This window comes from Parus major, chromosome 3 (assembly GCF_001522545.3).
Source record: "Parus major isolate Abel chromosome 3, Parus_major1.1, whole genome shotgun sequence".
Taxonomy (NCBI): domain Eukaryota; kingdom Metazoa; phylum Chordata; class Aves; order Passeriformes; family Paridae; genus Parus; species Parus major.
In genome coordinates, this window is record NC_031770.1 from 24267052 (window position 1) to 24279875 (window position 12824).

The window sequence follows — 12824 nt, forward strand, 5'->3', positions numbered from 1 at the left end:
TCCTACCCTTTTTGTGAATGGGTGTCACATCGGCCAGCTTACAATCATCTGGAACCTCACCAGTGAGCCAAGGAGGAGTTAAATATAACAAAGAGGTGGGAATTTCTGTGCCTGAGTACTGCATCAGAATTCTTAAGAGTCCAGATCATCATAAATGCTTGCTTTTCCCAAAATACAAACACCCTTCTGACCTCTCTGATTTTCTGACATAAACTAAGAATCCTTTCATGATAATCAGAGTCAAGTATCAGTTCTAAAAAGCCATTGCTGTGCATTATAGGCACTTATGCACATTAGAAAACAAAACAAAACAAGCAGTCTACCACTTTCCGGGATTAATGCTATGAAGGATTTTATGGGTGGTCCATAAGTGGACAGAATGTTGCACTAATGTGTGCCTGCATAGTAATTAAGCTTAATTAGAGAAGGTTTTGAAAAAGACAGATGAAAGTAAATTATGGGAATGAAAGCAACTGTGCTTTTGGGGACCACACTCTGCCATACTGGTTCAGCCAACTGTTGCTAAAAATGTCCCCCTTCTGTCAGGTTCTGATGCACATCCAGCAGTTCGTCAAACCAAGCGTTTTTGTTGGGAAGGGGGAATCTCTTAGGAGCACATTCTTCACCCTGCCTCTGCTGAACTCACTGGTTTCATGAGGAGACAGCTGCGCTTCCAGAGTAAGAGCGGCAGCAGATGACCCTGAATACATGGCCATCCGGTTTAGTTCAGCATTGCCTCTTTTCTGCTTGGAGTAACAAAGGTAATCATCAATTTGGATTTTCATGTGGACTCTGGGGACATTTTTCTACAATTTCGTATTTTTAGTGCTTTCTCAGATTTACAACTGAGAGTCCCATATGGAACATCTGATTCTGGTTGAAGTGATTTTCTCTGGTGAGAAGACCTCAGTAGGCAGACCTGGAGCAGTTTCCAGACTTCCACGCTGCATGGTTTGAGGGCATTCCATAAAACAAGCTCTGAAAGACCAGAGGACTTCAGGGTTTCTGTGCTTACACTGTTTCAGAGCTAGGTACCTTTCTTCAAGAAAGTTTTAAAGGAAACAAAACTCAAAATGCTGAAATCCTCAATGGAACAAATTTTCTTTTTTCTGCTCTGGACTAAGTGGTTGTTACTGCAGGCACTGTTATAGTATGCTATGTTATACGGGGTTTTATTAAATTATGGAAAATAATTAAATAGAAAAGCAGAGGAAAAATGCTACACAATCTGCAGGCAGATCTTTTTTTAGCTTGAATAGTGTCTGGTATTGCTTTCCACCAGGACACGGGGATGCTTTTTTTCCCTAATGAAATTTTTACATCTGAGATGAAATACTGATTCTGTGGACAATTTATTAAGAAAAGCACCAGTTTCATGTGAGGCGTTTTCAGTCCAACAGGGAATTTATATGTGGAAATCATATATGGGTATAAGGAAACACCTCATAAAAAGAATGACTACATGGTCAGCAGCTGTAATTTATGTTCATTCTCTTTTAATAAAAAAATACGTGTTCAGACCAATCTTTTATTTTTTTATTGCAGCTCAGCAAAGTACCCTCAACTGTAGCTGTTTAACCTCCTGACTTTCTTTGGTTTGTTTCTGAAAAAAAGAAAGCTAAACCTCGTACTTGTGTTTTCAGTTAGAAGCTTATTCATATGTGAAAGGTGCGACAAGGACGCCTTTCTCCACTGCAGGATGCTGAAGTAAGTGTTGATAAAAACATCACACATAAAAGAGAGCTTAAATGAAAACAGAGACAAGAGGATGCTAAACAGAGAAAAGAAGCTGGATCAGGGATCTGATGGCTGACCATGAACAGCTGTGCACAGGTAATCCAGATACATGTTCAAATGCCTAAACTCTCCAGGTTAGGTGTATATTTACCTGCACTGCTCAGATAGAAATTTGCAAATGAGGTATGTGTCCATAAATCACAATCTTCTTCAGGTCAAATGTTGTGGAAATCTGTCAAATTAAAAATTATATTCCTAGAAAGGATGCTTTGACAAAACCTCTAGATGGGATCTCATATTTAGCACAAAGTGCTATTTCTAAAGAGAGCTCTCCTTAGCTGCAGAACCTTACTCGGATCCCCTAATTGCTTCTCTCTCTGGAGCTGGAAGGTGAAGGCACTTCTGAAGAGTTGCTGGTATGTGAGCTAATGAGAAATTCCAGGGTCTGGAGGGATCTGTGGTGACAATACTTGTGAGAGGAGCTGGCACAGTCTCCTTGCATAGGCTCACTCTCTAGTGGTGGTGATCAAATTTAGGTGGAAATCTGATGCAGCTATGAAGCAGCATGTGAACAAGCCATTTTGTCACTAAAAGCCTAAATCCAGCATTTATTACTTCCTTTTAAGTCACAGAAACACCACTATTCTGTCAGTTTGACAGTGACTACTCCCTGTTCATCTTGATCTGCATAAAACACTCTATTCTACATCTCTTTTGCATATGCTGTAAATGCTCCTCCTCCAGCAGTATTTCTGCTGTATTCCTGCTAGAACCTTCTGCAGCAGCCAGACCTCTGGGCATTCCTGAGACAGATTCAGAAGGGAATTTTCTGAGTCAAATTAGTAAGGGCAAAGGCCAGTATTGCTCACTTAATGACAAGAAATATTCACCTGGATTAGTACTGGCTACTTAACAGGAACCAACGGAGCATCAAGATTTGACCTCCTATGACTTGGATACTTTCTAAATTGCATTTTTATGTCAGAATGCTGCCATGTTGCTTGTTAGAAGAGTAGGGACAAGTAAAAATTTTTACATTTTTGGGAGAGCTGTAACAGCAGCTGGAGCTATTCTGCCTCGTCTTCCCCCACATTGCAAGCCTTCACAGAAAGCCAGAGAAAATGAGCTGCCAAAAAAAATACACTAATAAAGAAGATGAGTCTATTATTCCCAGTGTTCTAGGAGATATGTTTCAGCCTGTGTGTTCTGTATTTCTGCAAGAAATGTTTAATATTTAGAGGTGAAGGCACTCAGGCTCGCTGCTATTTTTGGATTCCTTTCTAACCTGCTTTCTTTCTTTTTATCCCCACCTCCTTCCCTTTTTTGTGGCTTTCCGGTGTAAGCGGCCACAGCAAACACCTGTTCAGGATGCAGGAGGAATCCTTCACCGCCAGCCTAAGGAGAATGTTGGTGACAGCCGCCAAAACACCTTGATCACACATTCCCAGCACCCTGCCCTGCCAGCAGCCAGAGGAAAGTCCAGTTTATGTTAATAAGGTGAAGAGAGTGGAGAAAATATTTTGTGAATTTTCTGGCTCAAAAGGGTAATGAAGCTACCTCTGTCTCCGTGCACTGGCACAGGAGCAAACTAAACAACTGGGAAATGTGTTTCAGAGGAGAAATACAGAACACAAACTCCCTGGATTTCACACTTCACTTCCACTGGAGGCTGAGGCTTGCCTCTTTCTACCTCTTTTCCAGGCTGGCTGAACCCTTTTGCACAAAAAGTGGGAGGGGTGGGGGAGGGCAAGCAGGCTTTTCTGCAGATTAGCTTCAGGCAGCCAGACCAAAAGTTACATTGGAAAGCATTTCTTAGTTTATACCAAAACAATTAATTGTTTAATATGCAAAGTAAAACCAGAAAGTTATTCCCATAAATTTGGTTTAAAATCTATCTTTTTATTAGCTTTGAGCAAAAGAAACCTCCACACTGCTGGAAGCACAGTCAGATTCTTTGGGCTCTCTTCAAAAAGCTCGCTCTTTTTGTCATTCCTCTCTGACCTCCTCCCTGCTAGTCCTGGGATGAAAAGCAAGCCAAAGATCTGCTGAGAAATGGGCCGAGCCACTGCTGACCTTTGCAAATCCAATTTCTTCAAAGCGAGAGCTAATAGACGTGTTCCCACGCTGTGTATTGCTGAAACTTACGATGCAATTCAAGGAATGAATTCACCATGGTGCAATCTCATTTTGAATCCAGTTTTCTTGTTATGTGTCAGAGGGTGAAGGAGGCAGAGTGTGGCACAAGTTATAGAGAGCAGTCACAACCAAGTTTCACAAACTGTAAGTCTGTCTTTGAAAGATTTTGCACTTTGGAGGGGCTCTTTCCCCTAAAATCTAAAACACATTGGCCTCCCCCCCACCTCCTTCTACCTTTCTCCCCCTCAAAAACAGGGAGACATTTTGCAGTTATTTAAAACAAAAATAAACTAATGGGAGTTTGCACAGAGCAATCTACAAGCAGAAAAAAGAAATGGCTCTGAGGGTATTATCTGATGTGTTACCAAGGTGCCCTTTGGGGAGATTTGTGTGTGCAGGAACTGCAGGTGAATGAGAGTGAGCTACAGGGACAGCTTTAAAATTCATACTCAAAATTCATATTGTCTCACTTTGCATATCTGATCTGGTATAAGCACTATTCTGATTTTACAGCAGCCAGAGTGGTCCAGTCAGTGTGAAGTTTTGCAATCTCTGCTAGGTACCACAGCTGTGCAGGCAGGATCCATGCAGGAAAAGCACGTTGGCATTCCCAACCTAAATCTTATAATCTTATTTCAACAGGTGTCTGGAGACTGGCCCCCTTCCTGTTTCCCACAAGGTGCTGCCATTTGTTTCCCTTCTCCACTGGCCAGGCCCTGGCTGAGCACGGCCCTGGGCAGCCCACTGGACCCAGCAGGAGCAGCGCTCCACATCCTGCCGGCATGCTCCGAGCGGGGTGGCTTTGCAATGCTGCAACTTCTCGTCTGGGGCAAAAGGGACACAAGAGGACTCTCATTCCTCATTTAGCTACTGGGGGGCATATGTCACGGGTAGAACATCCCAAAGGGATGCTTTCAGCATCCAAAGAGAGCAGTTATGTCATTGCCAGTGGGGGTCAGGCTTGGTGTGCCTCCCTCGGGATGTCACCTCTCCAGCTGGGAAGTCCTGGCATGGCAGGTAGCAGCCAAGCTGCTCCAGTTTTTGTGCCTGGCCACAGACCTCCCAGACTGTGGTGTTCCTGGCCAGCTTGGCCATATAGCAGAGCCAGTGATATCATCATTTTCTTTTTTAGCTGATTACCACCTTCATTGCACAAGTGTCATTCCACTATGGCTGATGTAATGGCGAATCAAGTCCTTGGGCTAAGGGACTGAACTGTGCCTTGGCTGTAAACTGCAGGCTTCCAGAGGAAGCCTCAATGCTCTCATTTTGTATTTATCCCTAGGAAAGCAAATGAAAATACATCATTGTCCTCAAGATTGCTGAAAGAAGCAAGTCCTTTTTTTAAATTATATTTCTGCAGCCATGAATAGTAAATTTCCTCCATTCATGACTGGTTTATAAAAGAGTTTGCTAACTAACCAGATCTGAAAAACTTTCTTTCTCAGCAAGTATTGCAGTAAGAGAATTGTTTGTGTTTTTATTACTTTCTCAATATTTTTGTTATCCTCTTTCCCAAGACACGATTAGATTTTCCAGTCTTCTGGACATCAAAGATTTTGGAGAAGAGTTTGTATAAACTGGATAGGTAACAGCTGTTACCAGATGGATTTACTGGTGGAAAGGGGAGAAGGCTAATTTGTTTTATGGGTTTCCTCCCAGTGCTGGCACCTTTTACTCTGGCACACTGTTGCTGTCCTGTGACAAGGAGTGTCCTTGCACAGAGGGAGCCCTTGTCCACAGGATTACACCTAACTTTGGGTTTCACTGTTGGTTATAAGTGACTTTTCCAAGTGCTTTCTTTGTAGCTCTTTAACCTGATCCTCCAGTAGTTCATTAGAGAAAAAAAAAAAAAAAAAAAGAGAGAGCAGCTCTAATATTGTTAGATATTGACACTGACAGATTTTAATTTCTAACCTTTTCAAGTCAGAAGCTATAGTTTGCTTCAGTTCTGGATATCTCAGGACACTTACAGTTGGATTTATTTTTGTAAAATAAATAACCTAATTCCTCGAGAAAGGTCACAGTACCAAAGGGGAGTTTCAGGTGTATCATCTCTGTTGTGCCCTTCTATTTAACATATGAATGACCATTTGTATGAATCTTTTTTACTTCATCTAGTGTAAAATTCCTTATGTTCCTCTTTTAGATTACTGACTGATTGAAAAAGGTCATAGAGGAGAAATGGTGATTTGTAGCATTGCAAAGCACTAAATGGTAAAAGAGACTGTGTGCATATATAACAACCTGATTTTTGCATATTGCTATACCAACAATATCTGATCCCATTCAGATAACAGTAAAGCAGCCTACAGCTTTGACCAGATTCAAGGAAACTCACGCTGCTTGTTCTTTTCTTTCTTGTTTTAGGTTTGATCTTCTTGATTTGACATTTGCACGTTGTGTTTTTAAGTACCTACCCTTGTGTTTTTCAAGCTTCAGCAAGGGAGAGCACTTTCAATATATATTGTCTGCAAAAGTGTCCTATGTCCTAAGAATATGCTGACATTCAACCTGATCTAAAAACTTGAGATGGACTGGCATCTTCTCAATCCAGTCTCTTTTTTCCTGGGGTAGCCTAGATGAATACTTTTGATCCTTTCCTTCTCTGAGCAACTTCAGAATCCATTGCCATTGCAGGAGAGGAGACTGACTTCACCTAGTCTGTGAGGCTCCTCAGACCTTTGCAAAAATGCTCAGAGTTTAACTCTTCTCTGCAGCTGGCCTGGGGTGGGGTTAGCTGGGGGAATATCACTGGGCACCTCAGCTGGGAGAATATCACTGGGCACCTCAGCTGGGAGAATATCACTGGAGCAGACAGTCTATGTCAGCCAACTGCTGTCAGGGGGAAGGATCAGAGGGACACAACAGAATCCATACCAGAAAATCATCTCTAACGTGATTTTAGGCTTTGAGCCTTAATTAATTTCAAACTGTTTTTCTGCATCTCCTTCATTCACTCATTGAGTACTGCTCCATATAGTTAAAGCAAATGACCAAGAAAAGAGAGGAAATTCATCTAAAAGAGCAACAGAGCTTCTGTGCAATACTCGGGGTATTTTTTCCTGCACAACCAATGGGGAAATTGGAACAGCTCTGACAGTTGCAAGACGAAGTTTTCCATCTTTAGTGAACATTTAGACCCCAATAAGCATCAAAGTACAAAGCCAATAACAAAAATGTGGAAGAGGCTCAAGACTAGCTGGGTAGTTTGCTGCATGAACGGGGAAGGTCCTTGATATTTCTTTGAAGAAAACAAGTGTGCTGTGTACATTTCATACAAATAGGGAAAGAGGTGAATGACTAAAGGAATGATGAAATCTAGTTTTAGCTGTTTTATAGACAGCTCTTTCCACATGCCAAGTTAGGAGCCATTCAGGTGAATTCATGTTACCCTGTTATCTCAGGGTCTCCAGGCTGGGTGAAAGCACATATGGAATTAAGCACATTTAATGCTTGTACAGTGGCAAAAACTGGTGTAAATCACAGCCTTTTAAAGGTGTGTTAAACAGGAAAGTCTCTCACATCCAGAAGAGGGGACCGTGTTGGCAAGTTAAAGAATCAGCAGGAGCTTGTACAAGTGGTCATACCAAATGGCTGCCAAGTTATGAAAGGAACAGGTAATTCAGGTGTGGTATCTCACAGCCTGTTGTTATCTTTAAAGTGAGGTTTGTGAGCCTGTGTGAAAACTTGTGCAGGTAGTGTATGTCAAGGTAAAGCTACATTTCATCAAATCACAGAATCACAGAATGATTTCTGTTAAAGATCATCTTGTTCCAATGCCCCTGCCATGTCCAGGGACAGCTTTCTCTAGACCAGGTTTCTCAAAGCCCCTTGCAAGGATGGGGCACAAAGTTTGGTTGTTTTTGCTTCACTCCATGAGCTGTTTGCACAGGAGCTGAAGGGCGGTTTTCAGTGCACTATGGATAGACACTGCTGTCGTTATTTTTACTACTCCCTTATCATGTATTTCAGGCTCTGCAGTGACAATGATGATTAAATAAAAAATAAGAAATCATTAACTTGACGAAGTATTTTCAATGAAGGAACATTTATTTATGGTGGCACTGAAATAGCATAGCAATGCTTTGAAGTGGTACTGAAACTGTGAATTTTGATGTATATAGTAACCAGAAGATTAAAGGTCTTTGGCTCAAGAGCTTTTACTATGAAGACATAACAATACTTTTCTTTTAATGTAGCTGCATCTTCATAAAAATCTGTTAAACTTCAGCTTGTGGAGGAAGTGTAAAGTGCAAGGCAAATTAAAGTACAATAACCCTGAAAGGACAGAGTGATCTAACCAGTGATGTAGTACTTACAGGAAAAAGAATTGAGATTACTGATGGCTCAGTGCACAGAAGCAGCATTTATTATGATGGAAAAGTGTATACCGTGAATTAATTCAGTAGTTTTGTGCTGGTCCATTCTCATTTTACATGGCAAATACTTTGATCCATGTTATAATGTAGGTACTTTTACAGCCCTGGGAAATTTGCTTCCCCAATCTACAGATGAAATAATTTAATCATAGGTATTTCACCAGGTATTTTTCAAACCAATTTAATTAGGTTTCATTGTTTACAGCCTTTCTGTATAGCATCCAGAGATAATTTAAGAGCATAATCTGCTTGAAAGAAAATGAAAAATTGGTTGGTTGTTATAATTTAAAACTCTAAAGTGTTTAAACTGGAATATCTGTAGGGTTTTGGTGGGTTTTTTTTCCGTTGAAAGAATTTCTTCTTTTTGTGAATTTCTCTCTGTAATCTTGCCATTCCTGTGCCTGTAAATACATATGTTCTCATGCAGTTTAGGTGATTTTGGATGAATTTTGAGCTCTGCTATATTTCTATAACATTTCAGAATTTCCAGGGCCCTCAGAAGGGTTGTTCCAGATTTATAGTTGTATAACAGCAGCAGAATTTTGTCACTTTATATTTGCATTCAGAGCTAATGCATCAGTCATCCAGGTTCATAAACATGCTAATTATCCAGTCCAGTTCTTCAGTGCTGCTTTAACTGTTGCATCTATAACTTTTATGAATTTCATATAACATTAGATGATGGTAAATAGGTTTAAAGATAAGCTGAACTGTTAAAGATGGAAACTGCTGATTTTTTTACTAATTTCTAGATCTGTTGTATTACCAGAACTCTTTGGGAAAGTTCTGATTTACAAAATATGATCTCACGGGATGTTTTATCTTATTGGCTTCTTGCCATGTTGCCAGAATGCAGTGTATTCAGACAGAGGCACCCTAAGTTCATGCTTCAGCATGCAGAGAAAGAGTGCAAAGCTGGCTTTCATTTTCTAGAAACAGACCCTAGTAACAGCCTTCCTCCTGCTGAATGGCTTTTTATTGTTGCTTTTGCACTTTTGATTGAGCTCTTTGCATTTATGTTTTTAAGACGTGTACAATATATTCACAGGAAAAGTCCAAGTTTCAGAATTTTTCTTAAAGTGGATTCAGTGCTTTTGAAACCTTTACTGGAAACCATCATTCTCTGACTGGGCACAAACACAGCACTTATCTATAGCTCTTCCTGCACAACTCAGGAAAGATCCCTTACAAAACGTGTTTTTCTCAGGAGGTGCTACTCTAGCACAGAAAAAATAACTGGTTTGGTATTATGCTGAGTTTTAACAATTGCCAAAAAATCTATTTAAGAAAGTTCATCTTAAATGTTATCTTGAAAATACGAACTTAAGAAACAATACCTTCTCACTAAACTCTATGAAGAATTTTTGGTTTTCAAGCACCTATGTTGTTCAGTTGAACTGTTCATTTCCCTCCCATTAGTAATTTAATATCTGTATTTTTCATAGAGCAGCTCAGCAGTGTGCCAAATGTTATTAGCATAAGGGGAAAGCAAAAAAAAAAAAAAATTCTGATCAGAAATCAGAACTGCTTCAGTAAAAGCCTGGCTCAAATATGCACTGAATGGAGGTGAAGTTGGCAGTTTCTCTTGCAGGCAATACATGTGAGATCATTTAAAATGATCTGAAAAAAAGCTCTGAAGGTCAGGTCCTCTGTGATATCTGTTTTTATCTTGTGGAATAATGTATTTTTCTCCTCGCATTCTTTACATCGTTATTCAACTAGCTGTAGCTATAAAATTAATAATTAATAATAGATTAATACACATGCAATAATTTCTTTTTTTACCCCGGTCCTTTACATTTTTGCTCTCTTTCTCTCCCATAGCTTATTTGATTAGGATTTTACCTCTGTTGAAGGAATGTAAATACTGTTGCACTCAAATAATTTTTCAAACCAACAACATTTGAATGACTATAAATTGAAAACTTGTTTTTTGCTGAACCTCTGGTGATGCACACTCTTCTTATTTGCAGTTAGGTCCTGCGATAATATTCTGGAAATTTCTGAAATAGAATTTTAATTTCCAAGGACTAGACAGGTTTCTGAAACTGACAGTGGAACACACTCAGTACAGCTTGAGTGATAAGGTAGCACTTAAGGTAGTGAAATAGCAAGCAGCATTTAACAGCTTTGCAGAAAGGATTATTTCCATGAAAGTGTTCAACCCAGATAGAACCATGGAGTTTAGAAATTGTGTAGAAAGTCATGCCCTCACAACATTTGGTCATTGTCTAGGTCAAGAGTGAGATGAGGTTTAGACAAGATTCATGTCCTGATGCTTTGCCATGCATAGTGAAAAACTTGATATGAGTTTGAGCATCTGCTTATGCATCTGGTACCAAATTAATTTAATGTTACCCTTTTTAGGTACTGAATTTTAGAAATATCATATTTTTCAGCCTGAATGGTGTTTCTCTGACAACACTTTTTATGGGATTTTGGAGCTTTGACCAACAAATTGTTGTGTTTTTGTTTCTGTAACATTTTCTGCAGTTTCTGCCAAGGCATTGACATATGTGAAGAATTGTGCATTATTTTTTATTTTTTTTTTAACTCTACGGTTATTTCAATCTTGTAGGATTTAGTCAATAACCATCAAGTACTGAGATAAAGTGACATTCCCTGGAAGAACGGTATAGTCAAGTGCATTGGAAGATGAAAAGATGGCATACAGAAATACTATACTCTTGGGAATTCTAGTAATGTCAGTTTTGGAGTTCTTTCACAAGCTAGCATAGTAGGTAGTTTGCTTTATGGAACAGATTCAGTCAGGCTCAGTCTTACCTCAGGAGTGATTCCCCTGAGCACAGCTGACTCCAGTCTGCCTCTCTTAATTTGAGGACAGTGATGGGGGTGTTATGCATGCCAGCCTACACCAGCAGTCTCTACACCCACATGAAGCTTTGCAGAAAGAGGCTGAATTTGGCAACTTGTGTCCATTCCTCTCACTTTTGTTTATGAAACCATTTGATAAAAATATATCATGTCAAGCCCCCTCAGTTTTGATAGTGATAGCTCCTGAACAGTTTGCCTTTAATGATAATTTCCATTTAGAGTCTAATTCATGTTTGGTACTCAGGCAATGTATGTTTCATGAACTGCTCTGCTGACTGAGGAAGCTTCAGCTATTTTTTCCTCCAAAAAGATACTTAGCCTTACCTCCCCAGCTGGACAAAGCCAGTGATGAATAATCACTCTTATCACTTTTCTGAAATATCAAAGTTGTCTCTCCTCATGGCAAAGAATTCCAAACTGTTCTGGAGAAAGCAGGTCGTGTGAATACCCTTGCTGTATTCCCAGTTGTTTGCTCTGGCAGCTCCCAGTGAAGCAGCTGGCTGTCTTTGGAAAGCTATGCTTGTTGTTTTGGGTTTGAACATCATGTGTCTTTAATTTTCAGCGCTAGCCACAGGGATAAGTATCACAAATATCTGCTTGAAGGCCTTTTGCCCTTGGGAACCCAATATATACTTGGCAGCCTCTCTGACAGTGGGACTGAGGGGAGAATCAAAGTTGACTCATTACCTTATATCCCCTTGGGGAAAAGAAAGAATAAAAATGTCCATTGATGCTTCATTCAGTTGCCTGAGGAAAGTCTTTCCTCTTTTGTAGAAAGTAAACTAATGTCATTTCTAAAACAATCTTCCTTCCCTCTGTATTAAAAAATTATTCCATGCAGTATCAGAGAGCTAATTCTGAGGCTTGACTTGCTCACATCCCAGTGCAGTCCCAGGTGGACTTCAGAATTCCATAAACTTGCACATAACCAGAAATGGACATTCACATCTTCCATTCAATGCCTACCTCCAACAGAATCTACAGTCATGTTCTTCAGCTCAGCATACAGTAAACTCCAATGAAAGTGGGATTGTACAGTGGTGAAAATGGGTTTGAGCCTGTCAGTGGAGAGAACGTGGATTGTGCTTTATTTATTGTGCCCAAGCTGTTCACAGAATCTGATTTCTTACTGCATGATTATGACCAGCCTAAATGAGCATCTTGCTATGACTTCCAGTGAAGATATGTTCATTACTCTGCCTGTGGATATAACTTCACAAATATTTCCCACTTTCTATGCCACACTGAAGCAGAACAGTCATTAGTGTTGGTAACATCATAATACAAAAGGGAGCTCCAATGTATGCATTAGCTAAAGATTAAACAGGGTGCCAGTTGAGCTCTGATTCTTTTAGAAATGTGGCTAGGCAGAGCTCCAAGCTCACACCAAGTGATGCCAAGACATTTGCTCATGTCTCCATCGCCCCTTATCTCAAGTGGTGCAGCTGCCAGAAATAATTTTCCTTAATAGAAAAACTTCATGCATTTTGCATGTTGCTCTTTGTTATGTAAATCTTATTAGTTTATGGTTTCAATTTGAAAATAAAATTCAACTCTTGTATTTTAGATCTGAAAAGCATCTTTCTTTTAGACAGCTTTTCCGTTTTTCTAGGAAACCCATTTATTTTATTTTATAATTAGCTCAACTCAGCACAAGAATCTTATGGAAGATGGTGGCAATTATCAATTATGCAACTCAATAATTTTATTTTCAAGTCTCCAAGATTTGCTGTT

General features: G+C 39.8%; 2 long non-coding RNA genes across 2 annotated transcripts in view; both read left to right on the plus strand.

The window, feature by feature from the left end:
* Positions 1-1470, plus strand: part of LOC107201677 — a 49781-nt gene extending 48311 nt beyond the window's left edge. The window contains exon 4 of the long non-coding RNA XR_004496780.1: positions 547-1470. This is a non-coding gene — a long non-coding RNA (uncharacterized LOC107201677). The remainder of the gene's footprint in view (positions 1-546) is intronic.
* Positions 1471-2911: 1441 nt separating this feature from the next.
* On the plus strand, positions 2912-7900 carry LOC117244185. The gene is made up of 2 exons (XR_004496781.1): positions 2912-3234; positions 4516-7900. It is a non-coding gene; the product is annotated as an uncharacterized LOC117244185 (long non-coding RNA).
* Positions 7901-12824: the final 4924 nt, after the last annotated feature.